Source organism: Arvicola amphibius, chromosome 4, assembly GCF_903992535.2.
Source record: "Arvicola amphibius chromosome 4, mArvAmp1.2, whole genome shotgun sequence".
In the NCBI taxonomy this organism is placed as follows: Eukaryota; Metazoa; Chordata; class Mammalia; order Rodentia; family Cricetidae; genus Arvicola; species Arvicola amphibius.
This window is the reverse complement of record NC_052050.1, coordinates 155,387,559-155,401,051: the sequence shown is the minus strand read 5'-3', so window position 1 is coordinate 155,401,051 and position 13,493 is coordinate 155,387,559.

Genomic DNA, 13,493 nt, shown 5'->3' with positions numbered 1-13,493 from the left:
TGGGGAATCCCTGTTCCTGGGAAGTCCTTAACTCTGCCCAGCCAGTCCTCATTTCCTTCCTTTTCTTGCCTCTGCTCTCACCCCTCCTGACCTCTCCCCACCCCTCTTAGTTACAGTGGTACGGTGGGTGAGGGCAGGCCAGCTGGTCCATCATTCCCTTGCCAAGAGCATTTGCATTCCTAGCCTTGCTAGGACGCTGTTGGAAGGTTTATATTGACCCATTGAGGCTCCTGTTCTCTCTACCTTGTGGCTAACAACAGGCCAGGCTTCAAGATGCCTTTGCCAGAGTTCACCCCATTAGCACTCCTCAAATAGGCACAGGTCTGCCCTGTAAGTGACTTTCCAATGAAGCTGATGAAGACAGTTGTCCCCAAGGTTGACCCACTGCTGTTTCGGGAGTCCTAAGGGCCGGAGACTGTAAGGGAGGCCCTGTGATGGCCAGGTAAGCCCCTGCTGCTTAACGTCTTATCTTTGGTCTCGATGCTCCCCATCTTCCGGTAACTGTCAGGTCACAGGGTCTCCATCCCTGTCCCCAGGGTGGCAATGCAGTGGTGACCATGGCTCAGGACAGGGATGGGAAGAGAGAAATCACGGTGAGTGCAATCTGGTTTTCCACAGGACTCGATAAAGTGCAGATCAGGACAGGAGCACAAGGCACAGATGAAAGGACAAGGACCCTGTCAGAGGAAGAGGGAGATCATGCCAGTGCTCAAGGTGGCAAGTGTGGCCCCAGGGTCCCCTGCCTGTCTCTGTAGCAGTGGGCTTGCTTGCACTTAAAGGTGAAGTGATGTGTTTCTAGAAGACAGTCTGAAAATAGAATACTCATCAAAGACATTGACCTTGCCCTTTTGAAGATAACCCCCCCCTCCCAACACACACACACATCTGCCCTTCTGGGGTATGAGAGGGATTGCTCATGCCATCTGAAGATGTCCCCTCCACACACACGTGGGCCTGGGTATGAGCGAGGGATTGATTTTGCCGTCCGAAGGTGCCCCCTCCGTGTCTGCCCTTCCTGGGTATGAGCGAGGGCAATTGTGACATTCAAGACAAATCCAGAGGACAGGAAGGAGCCAGCACTGGGTACATTTTTGTTCCCACGCCAGTCTGACCTTGACGGGAACAATGAAGCGTATGAATTAACAGCAGATGTAGAAAATGCTAACGGAAGTACTGGGTCGCTGTGTGCTAACCCAGCTGTATTCATTTTAAGATCCAGCTCTGGCGTCAAAACGGTTCAACATGACATTTACAGAAGGCAAAGCCTTACTCGCTGGATTGGGTTTCGAGAATGCCAGTGGCGGCAACCAGAGATGGATGGAGCAAACGAGAACATGAGCAAAATCAGTCAGTGCACGTGTGTGCGTAATGCACGTGTGTATGTCTGTGCGTGTGCATGTGTGTGTGTGTGTAGCTTCCAGGGATTTGGACTTACTGTCAATACATACCGCAGTGACTCTGGATAGGCGAGCTTCTTTATGAGAAAGCCACATTCATCTACTGTCCCAGTACCTACCTGGCATGTGAAGGCGCAGGAATGTACAGGTCATAGAAAACCCACCAAAACACCCTCTGCTCTCAATGATACCATTTGTGTAACAGAATGCGAAAGTGTCTATGTTAGAAGTCATTCTGTGAGATGCAAACCCATTTCCCATGGGCCAGGAACAAAATACTCAATGTTTATTAATAGTAACAAAGACATTAAATTGAAATAAAGTGAAAGATGAACACCTGAAAACTGAAGGCTGTGGAGGGAGTCGGCAGCCGAAGCAGATGCCTGTAGTGATGGCGCAGACTCGACTCTAAGGGCTGCAGCTCTCCTCTGCTTGCCTTATTGATTTCATGCCAGGCTTTGAAAGCCCTGCGTTTTTGTTATTGTTTCTGTTCTACACCTCAAACATTCTGCAGATTTCGAGGGAATGGAAATGACCAAGAATGGGTTAGAACCTTGTGAAGATAAGCACATCCGGAGGACTGGTTCATCTTGATATAGGGGAGTCACCAGTAAAGGGACAGATATGGGGGAACCACCCAAACCTGGTCTGCGTAATGACTCAGAGTGCCCCATGGGCTCAGTTTCCCTGCTGTGCCGGTGGCACTGTGGGCTGACAACATGTATACCTTCCCTCTGAACACACCCATCCAGGGGCATGAGCCCTGGGTTCTCTTGGACGTGGGTCCCTACTACAGAGCCCAGATACTTCTGCAACCCCAGCTCTGCCTGTGGCAGAGTTCTGCTCTTGGTCAATTTGAGAGACTGAAAGAAGGGGAGCCCTGACAGGAACCCCTACTTCCCCACCCTCCACACTCAAGACAGCCAGCCAGTTCCTGTGCACCTGGCTGCATTTCTTTCTTAAGTGACAGCTGATCACCAACCTCACCCTGGGGAGCACTAGCTCCCAGGGTAATTAATTTCCCTCATATTGTGCAGCCACCAGCTTTTAATTTTGTAAAGTTGCCGTTTTTGCAAGAGCTACACATCCTCTCGGTTATTAAATGCCAACCACGTTTGTTTACAAATAAAACCAAGTCAAACACTGCATCTACGCTAGCAAGTAATGAGAGCAGCCTCCGCAGGCAGAGCCCTGTGTTAACCTCCAATTCTGGGCTGCAGAGAAGGTCCTTGGAGAACATTGCAGTCGGGGGGCGGGGGGGGGGCACATGCCCAGCAACTCGCTCCCTAGCCCTGACCCGGCCCTGACACAGTGTTGAAATTCACGCAACACCTGGAAAGCACTGAAACAATGGCACTTTCCAGCAGGGAGGCCAAAGGAAGGTTGTCCACTGTTCCAGCTCCTTCCGAGGACACATCTGGCTAGTGGCAAGAAGAAGGGAGACTCTGGGGGTGCAGGCACGGAGTCACAGCTCCTTGTTCCCTCTCCTCCACAGACAGGTTGGGTCTTGGTTTTGTTCACAGTTACACTCTCACAGTGTCTGCAAAAGCAGGCGCTCCCAGGGGGAATCAATCACACGGCAAGACTGAGAAGTCTGATCCTGCAGCCAAAGTCAGGATGCTGCATAGGCAGCCCATGAGAAGGAGGAACTTGGACTCTTCTGAGCAGGACCTCACACCCGGCATCCTTCCCCGTCCTGTTCGTGTGCATGGCTTGCTCTCTCCACACCCACTCCATAGAATGACATGCTGTGACACCTTGGTAACCAACCTGAGCTTCCAGATGATGTCACAACAGGCAGGGACTGGTTTTCTTCTGTCTACCCCTCCCCCCCCCAGCTGGCTGTGTGCAGTGGACAGAGTGGAATTGGTAGCCAGTTCCTGGTTCAACCCAAAACGTTGTTCCTACTTTGAGGGTCCCAGAGGGACAGTGTAGAGAACACAGCTCTGGAAATGATGGACAGGTTGGTGGTCACACCTGCTTCCTTGGGGCCAGGAAGAGGCCTCAAGGCATGACACAACATGCCCAGCAGATGGCTACAGAACCACCCTAAGCTGAGGTGTCCTGTCCTGTCTTCAGGTGTGAACACCCCGAGGCCCCTGTGTGCTGAGGCGTCCTGTCCCGTCTTCAGTTGTGAACACTCCGAGATCCCTGTGTGCTGAGGTGTCCTGCCCTGTCTTCAGGTGTGAACACTCCGAGGCCCCTGTGTGCTGAGGTGTCCTGCCCTGTCTTCAGGTGTGAACACTCCGAGGCCCCTGTGTGCTAAGGTGTCCTGCCCTGTCTTCAGGTGTGAACACTCCGAGGCCCCTGTGTGCTGAGGTGTCCTGTCTTTCAGGTGTGGATGCTCTGGGGCCCTCTGTTCTGGGGTATCCTATCTTCCAGGTGTGGATGCTTTGAGGTCCCCTGTGCTGAGGTCTCCTGTCTTTCAGGCATAATTGATCCGTGCACAGCTGTCAGCAGCTACCATGAGATACTACCCAGAAGTCAAGAAGTCCCCATCGCATCTCCTGAAGAAGTTTGCAGGTAAACATGGAAGAGACTGCTGGAGCTGTTTATATGTAGGATTTATCTGACTAGCTTGTCTGGTCATGGGAGGCACAGAAATGTGTTTCTCAATGACCCAAGGAGCCACTGCAAATCTTTTAGGACTTCAGTTTCATTACAGGGCAACTCACGTGGGATCTCTCACATTGGTTTAAGGAACAACGGAATTACAGGGTTCTCTGCCAGTCATACTCATCAGTTACTTTAAAATTCTTGTCCCAGAAGCTGCTTTTCATTTACTCAAATGTATTTTTCAACAAGGAAGCGCACCTTGCCTCCTTACTAGGTCTGTAAGCTGGCATTAGACTCTTCACCCTTGGGGATGGAAGCTGCGCAAAAGAGGCTTTCTTGACGGCACACTGAATATACATGGTAGAATTTCATTTGCTTTAAGTCAGAAGGAGGAGCTTCTAGAACTGCAGGCTTCCCAGAGGAACCTTAGACCGCTAGGGCCTGGTGAGACGGAACCGCTGCCTTCCTCGCCCCATCTCCGTGTTTGAAACCTTGTTCGCCTCAGTTGTGCATGTGTTTATGCATTGCTGTTATGCTAAATGATGTGGAGGTAGCAGAGAAAAAAAATGTATCCATCTTTTGTTCGTTTCCCTTAGAAGGCAGGCTGGGAGCTTTCCTAGGGAATCCTTGCAGGGAAGCCAGCGTCTACCCAGGACTGAGCTTGCCCCATAGGCCTGGAGTTTTGGAGGTGGGGTTGGGGAGGCACTCTGTCACTCTGGAGCCAGGCACCTCTGCAGGCCGAAGACTCCTAAGAGGATTATTTGTGATTTCTGACTCAGAACAAGCAAGATAAGGTGATGTAGGCAGATTGGGGCCACAGAAAGTAGCAGAAACAACTGGGCCAACTCTTGTATGCTTGGATAGGATTGAGTGTCCTCCCTGCGCCCCCCCCCCCCCCACGTGCGCATGCGCCCCAGTCCCGTGGGAAAGCAGTAGCTAGAAGAAGGGGTGAGAGAACCTTGTCCTTAAGGTCCTCAGGAGCAGCCCTGCTAATGGCCCTGAGCCTCGGGGAGCTATCTGGATGGGGTGGGGGTCAGGACCCACCCACTTCTTCAAGGGGTTTCTGGAACCATTGGGCATTGGTCCTGAATGCATAAGCTTGGGGCTGGGATGCCCCACTCCAGGTATGTGGGGTCAGGTGAGAAGTGGTTCCAGGTACAGGGAAGCTGTGCTCTGGGGGAGCAGGCTGTCTTGGGGGGTATGCCGGTCTATCTACAAACTGTTGAGCTGCATCCTGGGCAGGGAATGATCCCACTTGGCGTCTTGCTTTCTTGGTGTTTCCAAGCTGTGGATCTAAGCAGCCCTTTGCCAGATACCAGCTTTCCTGGGCCACCCGGCTCATGTGAACACAGGTTCACCATACCCCGCGTACCACACGCCCCTCAGGAACTGCATCGCTGTAGCCTGAGGTGAACACAGGTTCATCATACCCCGCGTACCACATGTTCCTTCAGGAACTGCATCGCGGTAGCCTGATGTGAACACAGGTTCATCATACCCCGAATACCACACCCCGCGTACCACACGTTCCCTCAGGAACTGCATCGCTGTAGCCTGAGGTGAACACAGGTTCATCATACCCCACGTACCACACCCCGCGTACCACACGTTCCTTCAGGAACTGCATCGCGGTAGCCTGAGGTGAACACAGGTTCATCATACCCCGCGTACCACACGTTCCCTCAGGAACTGCATCGCCGTTGTTCTACATGTTGTATATGTGTGGATTGCCTCACAGATACCACGGGGTAAAGAGATCATAGCAGAATTTCCAGAAGGTTCTGGAGCAGCTGATAGAAATGTAAACAGGGTGCGCATGGCTTACAAACCCGAATCAGCTTCAGGGAGCCAGCCTGCCCCAGGTCACAAGCTCGAGAGCTTAGCAGTGGAGTTGTCTGGCTGCACAGGCAGAAGGGGAGGACCAGGTTCAGGTGAGAGTCTGGGCACAGAATAGACACCAAACCCACATGACACCAACTGCATCGGCCACATCCACGGCGGGGAGAGAAGCTGGCAGGTGGGGTTGCTCTGCCTGTCAGTCCTCGACACACACACTGGTGTTAGTGACAGGTCAGTGGGCCACTGTCATTGTAGTGTAGGGTGTCCTCTTCATCATGGGGTGCAGGAGAGGAAGTTATCCCCTTTCCTGGGTCTCGTGTGTCCTGTAAGCTCATGGGCCTAGTTCCCTGCTGTCTCAAGTTCACCCCAGTGAGTGTTTGGAGTGACACTCTCTCTATTCTGAGTCCTTTGTCAGTCTACACTGCGTGGGTGGCACTAGACGGATTGGTGGTGTTCGTGTCTCTACCCAGGGACAGAGCCGTCTTTCATTCTCAGATGGAGTCAAAGTTTCTTGTAAAATGGAGTCTCTCGGGGCAAGGTAGTCTGAAAAAACTGTTAAATTGATCACCTCACCCTCAGCTCTGGGGGCTCTGTGTACCTTCCAGCTGCCCTGCTGGGTGTGAGTCCCCCCCCTCCCCTTCCCAAGGCACACAGATTTTCTTTCCTCAGGTGGCAGGTGGCCCACAGTCATCTTCTCGGCTATCCCAAGGCATCGTGAACCTTGTGGTTACTCACTGCACTCCAGGCTCTCTGCATGCTTGGTGGCAGAGTACTGTCCCATCCAGCAAGGTTCTATAGGCTTTGTGCGTGGTTGTTTAAAATGGGTAGGAATGAGAGAGTGGAGATCACTTCCCTGAGACAGGCCAGACAGAGGCTGCCTCCAGAGCTCCCAGTCACATGGGGCAGGGAAGGGGCATTGAGCCCTGGCCAGAGGCAAGGCTGCTGGATCGGGCTTAGCTTTTGTCTGCCTGTTAAGCCTGACCTCCTATTGCCTGGGGGTTGATCTACATATTCAATTAATGTTGCTTCCTTCCATGTTGCCATGACGATGAAATTGTTTCTGTAAATGGCAAAGCACTGTGTCTACGCCATCTATGTTCCTTCTTGGAGGCCTGTGGCAAGTCTCATGGACCCAAATGACTTGTGCTGCCGCTTCCTGAGTGGCTGAACCCCCCTGGGTTCACACAGTGTCCACAGAGAGAACAAGATGACCTTCCATGTCCCCAGTCTCCTGAGAGTTCAGCTCTGTGTCCTCTGAGCCCCATACAGGAAGTGGACTCTGGCATCCGTGCCTGTGACTTCTAACCAAGGAGACACTGTGGTGATAACATTTTGCATGTGTTCATGTGTGCACATGTGAGCACATGTGTGCACAGACACTATGAGACAACCTGTGCTTGGGTCTCACCAGTTCGGCTGGACTAGCTGACTAGTTAGCCCCAGGATCCTCCTGTCCTTGTGTTCCCAGTGTGGGACTAGTCCCTCCAGCCTTGGGTTGGTGATGTACCCCTGCCCTCGGTCTGGACAGAATCCTCTGTGTGGCGTGTTTTCCATTTGGTCCAGTCAGCTGCCTCGGCCACTGAAGCACCACATTTCCCAAGTCATCCAATCAGTTTGTGATGGAATAGTCGCCCCGGCTCCTTTCTTCAATATCCTTACAGTGCAGGATCACTGTTTTCCCTTTCGGGGGGAGAGGGGCTAGAATTCTCACTCAGCTTTTGCTCTTTTGTTGTTTTCTTTAAGGTTTAGTTTACTTCCGCTTGTGTGTTTGTGTCTGTGTGTGGCTGTGTGGTGGAGCTGGACTTAGAGGTGGTTATGAGCTGTCCCACCTGAGTGCTGGGAACCTAACTTGAGGAGTGGGAACACCTTTCACATCTGAGGGACCCTCCTCCAGCCCCCAATGTGTGTTCCTTTAGATTCAGCTTCCAAATCCGGGCACAATCGTCAGCCCACGCTGCTAGGTAAGGCCACGCTGTGGCTCAGTGTGCATATGGAACATGGCAACTGGGCTACCCCAGTGGTCTTGTGTTAGCCCGTGTGCCTGGCATGGCCCTGCTGAGATGGCTTATCATCCTAATCACCAGAGGCCCCTGCACTGTGCTCGGTAATTAACTTTATGTTATTTTGCTCACAAATTTTAATTTGCATCCTCGTTTCAAAAAGAGATTTGCATGATGAACAACAGGAGTAAGGAAACGTCAGTCAATCTGGCAGACCCCCCCTGCTGCCCCCGTCCTTCTCCCAGACCCCCCCCGCCGCTGCCCCCGTCCTTCTTCCAGACCCCTCCCCCCGCCACTGCCCCCGTCCCCCTCCCAGACCCCTCCCCTGCCACTGCCCCCGTCCCCCTCCCAGACCCCCCCGCCACTGACCCCGTCCTTCTCCCAGACCCCCCCGCCGCTGCTCCCGTCCCCCTCCCAGACCCCTCCCCCGCCACTGCCCCATCCTTCTCCCAGACCCCCCCACTGCCCCCGTCCCCCTTCCAGACCCCTCCCCCGCCACTGCCCCCCCCCCCCGTCCTTCTCCATCGTGTTTCCTGCCAAGTCAACGCTGTTGTCTGTGCCTTGCAGTGTGTGACATTCCTCTCTATGACATCTGTGACTACAACATCAGCAGGGACCGGTGCAAAGAGCTCGGGTGCTGTTTCTACAAGGGTGTCTGCTACGAGAAAGCTATTCCCAGTGAGTATGGGGGGACCACACACCTGACGCAGTCCTAGCCACTGTCCATTGTCTGTGTCACGTCCCACCCGCCACCGTCCAACCAGCTGGAGATTCACTGACTGCTGGCTGCTCACAACCTCAGATAGCTCTGCTCTGTGCTGAGTGTGAGGGGGCCTCTCACATTCTCTTTCCTGGAAAAGGGTGGGCTTGAGAAGGCTGGGTACAAGACTGTCCCTGCTAAGACAGCTGAGGGACAAAGGGTGCTGCTGGCCGCAGCCAGCTGAGGGTCTGATCAGGCAAGGGCTGTGGTGTCCAAGCAGGGACGGCGGGGACAGCTGAGAGATGCTACGCGACTGGGTTTTCCCGCCACACTGGAACACAATGCAGTCCTGAGATCAGGCTTAGGCTGCCCGAGGAGCTGTAGAGCTGGCTTGTCACTGTGTCCTTCCTGAAGAGCCACGTCTAGACGTACCACGTAGCCACGGACAGGAAGGGAGGGTGGAGTCCTGGAGAACCAGGTGCAGTAGTGAAAGCTCTGTGCATTCTGCCTCTTGGGTATAGTCTCAGGTGCCAGGACTTCTGAACTTTGAGAATTTTCCAAAGTAATGTCTCCAAACCGTCATTAAATTCCACTCGGAGGCTCATGTATTTCCTTACTCTGCTGGTAGCTTTCAGAAGGGCAATCATGGAAGCAGTGTGGTTCGCAGCCACTCTTAGTTTCCATCAGAGAAGAGGGGCGGACACTCTGAGGCCAGAAGGCCACACTGGCCGTGCAGCGGGGACTGCTGGGAACTTTGGTGTGCTGGCCACCTGCCCATTCCCTATGCGCAGTGCTGCTTGCTCCCAGGACCCCACCCTCATGCTCTTTCTCCTCCTTCTACAGGGGAACTGGGTCCCTTGAGACAGAGCTGTGTCCCGTTCCCTGGGTACAAGACCTGAGAAGTCAGGGGATAGTGACCAATGGGACCTGCCGGATCTGCCGCCCCCTACCGGCTCCCCAGGAAAAGAACTGGAGAAGGGCAGACAGGGCCACACCTACTTACCGCGGGTGTCATGCAGACTGAGCATTTAGGCACAGGGAAACAAACCCAACTTCTCCCAAAGAGGCCACAAAGAACGAAAGGATTTGGTGTTTGCCCTGCTGGGATTTCATCTTGGTTGGGCCTAGTCATTTCCTGATACCCAGATTCTTTCGTTTAGGGTGGGACATATTGTTCTATGCTGTTGTATATTGGGAGTATGTAACTTGCTTTTTATTTTATAGGCGCTCACAGTGAAGAGATTGCCTTGAGTCTCAAATGAGATGTGGACTTTAGACTTTAAGCTGTTACAGTTTTTAGATGGTGGGGCCTTTTGAAGTTGGGTTGTGTTTTGCTCTCTGAGGTGAACCCCGAGACTTCGGGGAAAAGATGTGGAAGGTTATGATGTAAGTGCTGGGTATGGGTATTGAGTTAACAAGTGGAATTGTGACGGTCTGTCTCGACTTTTAACTTGATGAGCTCTTGAGTCATCTGGGTGTGCTTGTGCGGATAATCTCAACTACATTAGTTAGGATAGGGAGACATGCACACTGTGGGCAGCACTGTTCCCTGGGGCGGGATGCTGGGGAGACACGCACACTGTGGGCAGCACTGTTCCCTGGGGCAGGATGCTGGGCTGTGTAAGAGACAAAGGTGAGCTGAGCACAGCGTTCATCACCTTCTGCTTCCTGGATGGGGATGTAGCACAGCCAGCCTCTGCTTCCTGGACTTCCTGCCATGGCCGACTGAACCCTGGAGCCATGAGCTGGAATAAATCCTTCCTCCCTTAAGTTGCCCTCGTCAGGGTGTTTGTCAGAGAGCAGCAGGAAGGTGACTAAGAGCACTTCTGCAAATGAGCATGTCTGGAAAATTCTACGTTCAGAGCTCCTCAGAAGCCTGAGAAGCGAGCATCCAGTTGATATTTAAGAAGTGTGTTCAGTTGTTTCCATGTGAGTATATGGGGCACACTCAATCTCTAGTCTGAGCCAAGAGCTGGAGTGGTGATCTCAGTTGCTGCAGACCCCAGTGAAATGGGGTGCGACATGGGGAGTGGACCCTTCAAGGCAGATCCCCTCCCTAGAGATGTCCCCAGACCCTCACTGCTTTTTATCTGCAGTATTCTCTGGACAGTTTCCCAGCAGATTTTTATGACAATACTGGCGCTTTGGGGAACATGGCGTGCGTGCCACCCATTCCTTAAACTGGAGCCATCACCAGTCCGTCCCGTGAGAACAAGCCATGGTCCCTGGAGTATCTTAGTTTGTGGGTCTCCTTAAGGAACCCAGAAAACAGCACAGGCTCTCAGGGGCTTCCGTGGGTTAGAGCCACGACGTTATCTTGTGGCAACAGATACGGACTCTCTGTCCATCTTTTCCATGATAGCAAGTGAGTGTGTGGGCTCTGCTCTTTCTCAGCTTCTGGCTTCTTCCAAGTTGAGAGGTGGGGACATCTGTAGGAAGATTCTGGGCAGTGAGCCCTACATTTGGGTTCTCACTGTGCCCTCAAATTATTTTTCATTTCTCTGACATCTTTCTCATTCAAGGCGGCACATGAACCTTTGTGCTGTGTAAGTTGTGGGATTCAGTGACAGGGTATTATGAGTTCTTTGTGCATATAATTCCCTGTTATGAAAACCTTTCACCAACTTCTTCAATAGGCTGGCTTGAAGTGCACATTGTGTTATGGCATAATCTGTATTATTAAGAATATGAACTTGGGGAATTAGCATTAGATCTTTCAAAACGAACAGGGAGCGAGAAGGGAAGACTTGCCTTCCTTCTTCAGTCTTGATTTAGGGCACATTATTTAATATGTCATTTCTCCTAAGTATTTGACTTCCAGTTTCTTCATGGGACTTGCTGAGCTGATTTCAAAACTTTTGTTAATTGTTCTTGGGAGATGTGACTAAGTTGTTCCCTTGGGAAAATAACCCTTTCTTCGGCTCTTGCTGTCTGGGGAGAGCCATCACAATATATGGCTGTGACAAGCCACCCATGTGGCGTCTGCTGTGCGGAGGGACTGACAGAGTCCTGCCTCTGGCTTTTGCTAGCTTGACAGAGGGGACAAGCGATTGCCACTGCATGTGGGAGGTGCTGGCACTAAAACACGAAAACATTATGTGTGCAATGCTCGCATGTGGCTCTGAATTTATCACTTTCAAAGATGCTGGGATTCAAGAATTTGTGGGGTTTTGTCTTAAGGCCCCTAACTCACTCATAAACACCGTTTCTTTCATTTGGTTCTATGTGCTCCACATCATGAAGAGGGCACTTCCCTTGCGGAGCCTCATGGCCTTCTTTATACAGTAATTCTAGTATGCTGTAGTAAGTTGTCCCCACCCCAAAACAGAGTGGCTCAAACCACAGCTCACAGACTTCACTGGGATCGGGTGATACAGGCAACATAGCACACATGACTATGTCACCATAGCTCCCACAACTATGTCACCATAGCACCCACGACTGTGTCACCATAGGGTCCATGACTATGTCACCATAATCTTTGCTTCTCATAAGACTGGCAGAGCCAGTTTTTGGTGTCTGCCATGGAAAACCACTTCTCCCAGTCACAAGGATCGCTTGAGTATCCTCGCAGTACACTGGAGGAAACCAGGGAGATACCATAGAGTCATTCAGTCCAGCCCTGGTTTCCACTCTGCTGTCCTTCCTTCAGTCACAGGTCAGCTATATTCCCTGTGGGACTGCTTCTCTGGGCTGTAGAGATCAGGAAGTGAGAGCACAGTCGGACATTCCAGAGTCGCTGTGCAAGTCTGGGCATCAGAAGGAAAGCGTTTGTTCCTTCCTCAGCCTAGCTTGGGAGCTCTTAGCGCTAAGTTGTCATTTAAAGAAACAAGCCAACCTGGGGGTTTCAGGTCCCATGCCTTCTCTCCAGATCCTCCCAGGTGAAGTTTTAGTTTTGGGGTAACTCCCCCATCCTTAGCCATTGCTTACAGGGCTCACGTCAGTGTGAGAATGGGAGGATGTACATTGACACCCTGAACTGCTGGGTTCAGCCCTCTGTCAGCTTTCAGCCCCTGCTCTCAGCTAAGGAATCCCTGTAGTTCTTTCTCCTCCTAAGAACCTCAGAACCCCTGCCTGCAGGTAAGGAATCCCTGTAGTTCTTTCTCCTGAGAACTTCAGAGCCCCTGCCCTCATGTAAGGAAACCCTGTAGTTCTTTCTCCTCCTAGAGAACCTCAGAGCAGTCTAGGGCTCATGGATCCTGTTTGGATACTGCTCATTGCCTATGGGGCAGCTTCTCTAGGGTTCATGGATCCTGTTGGGATCCTGCTCATTGCCTATGGGGCAGCATCTTCTCTAGGGTTCATGGATCCTGTTTGGATCCTGCTCATTGCCTATGGGGCAGCTGCTTCTCTAGGGTTCGTGGATCCTGTTGGGATCCTGCTTATCACCTATGGAGCAGCTTCTTCTCTAGGGTTCGTGGATCCTATTGGGATCCTGCTCATCGCCTATGGGGCAGCTGCTTCTCTAGCTGTGCTGTGAATTGAACTGTGCATCTGCCCAAAACATACGGTTCTTGGCTGGTGAATGTGGTCATTCCTGTCATGAAGGTTCAGTTTTCTTTCTGTTGCTGTGATAAAGCATACTGACTAAAAGCAACTTGGGGGAGAAAAGTATTTATTTGGCTTATACTTGCAGGCCACAATCCATCACCCTGGGAAGTCAAGACAGGAACCCAGAAGCAGGAATCCTGGAGGAATATTGCTTGTGACTCACTCAGACTCATACCCAGCTAGTTTCTTTATACAGCCCAGGACTGCTTGCCCAGGGAATGGTACCACCCACATGGGACTAGATATAGTCCTCTATACCAATTAACAGTCAAGAAAATCTGTCAGAGGCATACACACAGAGCAATTGATAATGACAAGTACTCATTTTTGGTGATCCTAGTCCATCAAGTTGACTGCTAACTAGGACCACCCTTCTCTCCTCAAATCAACACACATATACACCACTTTAAACCATAATCTCTTATTTTATGTCCCAAAGATCTTATGTCA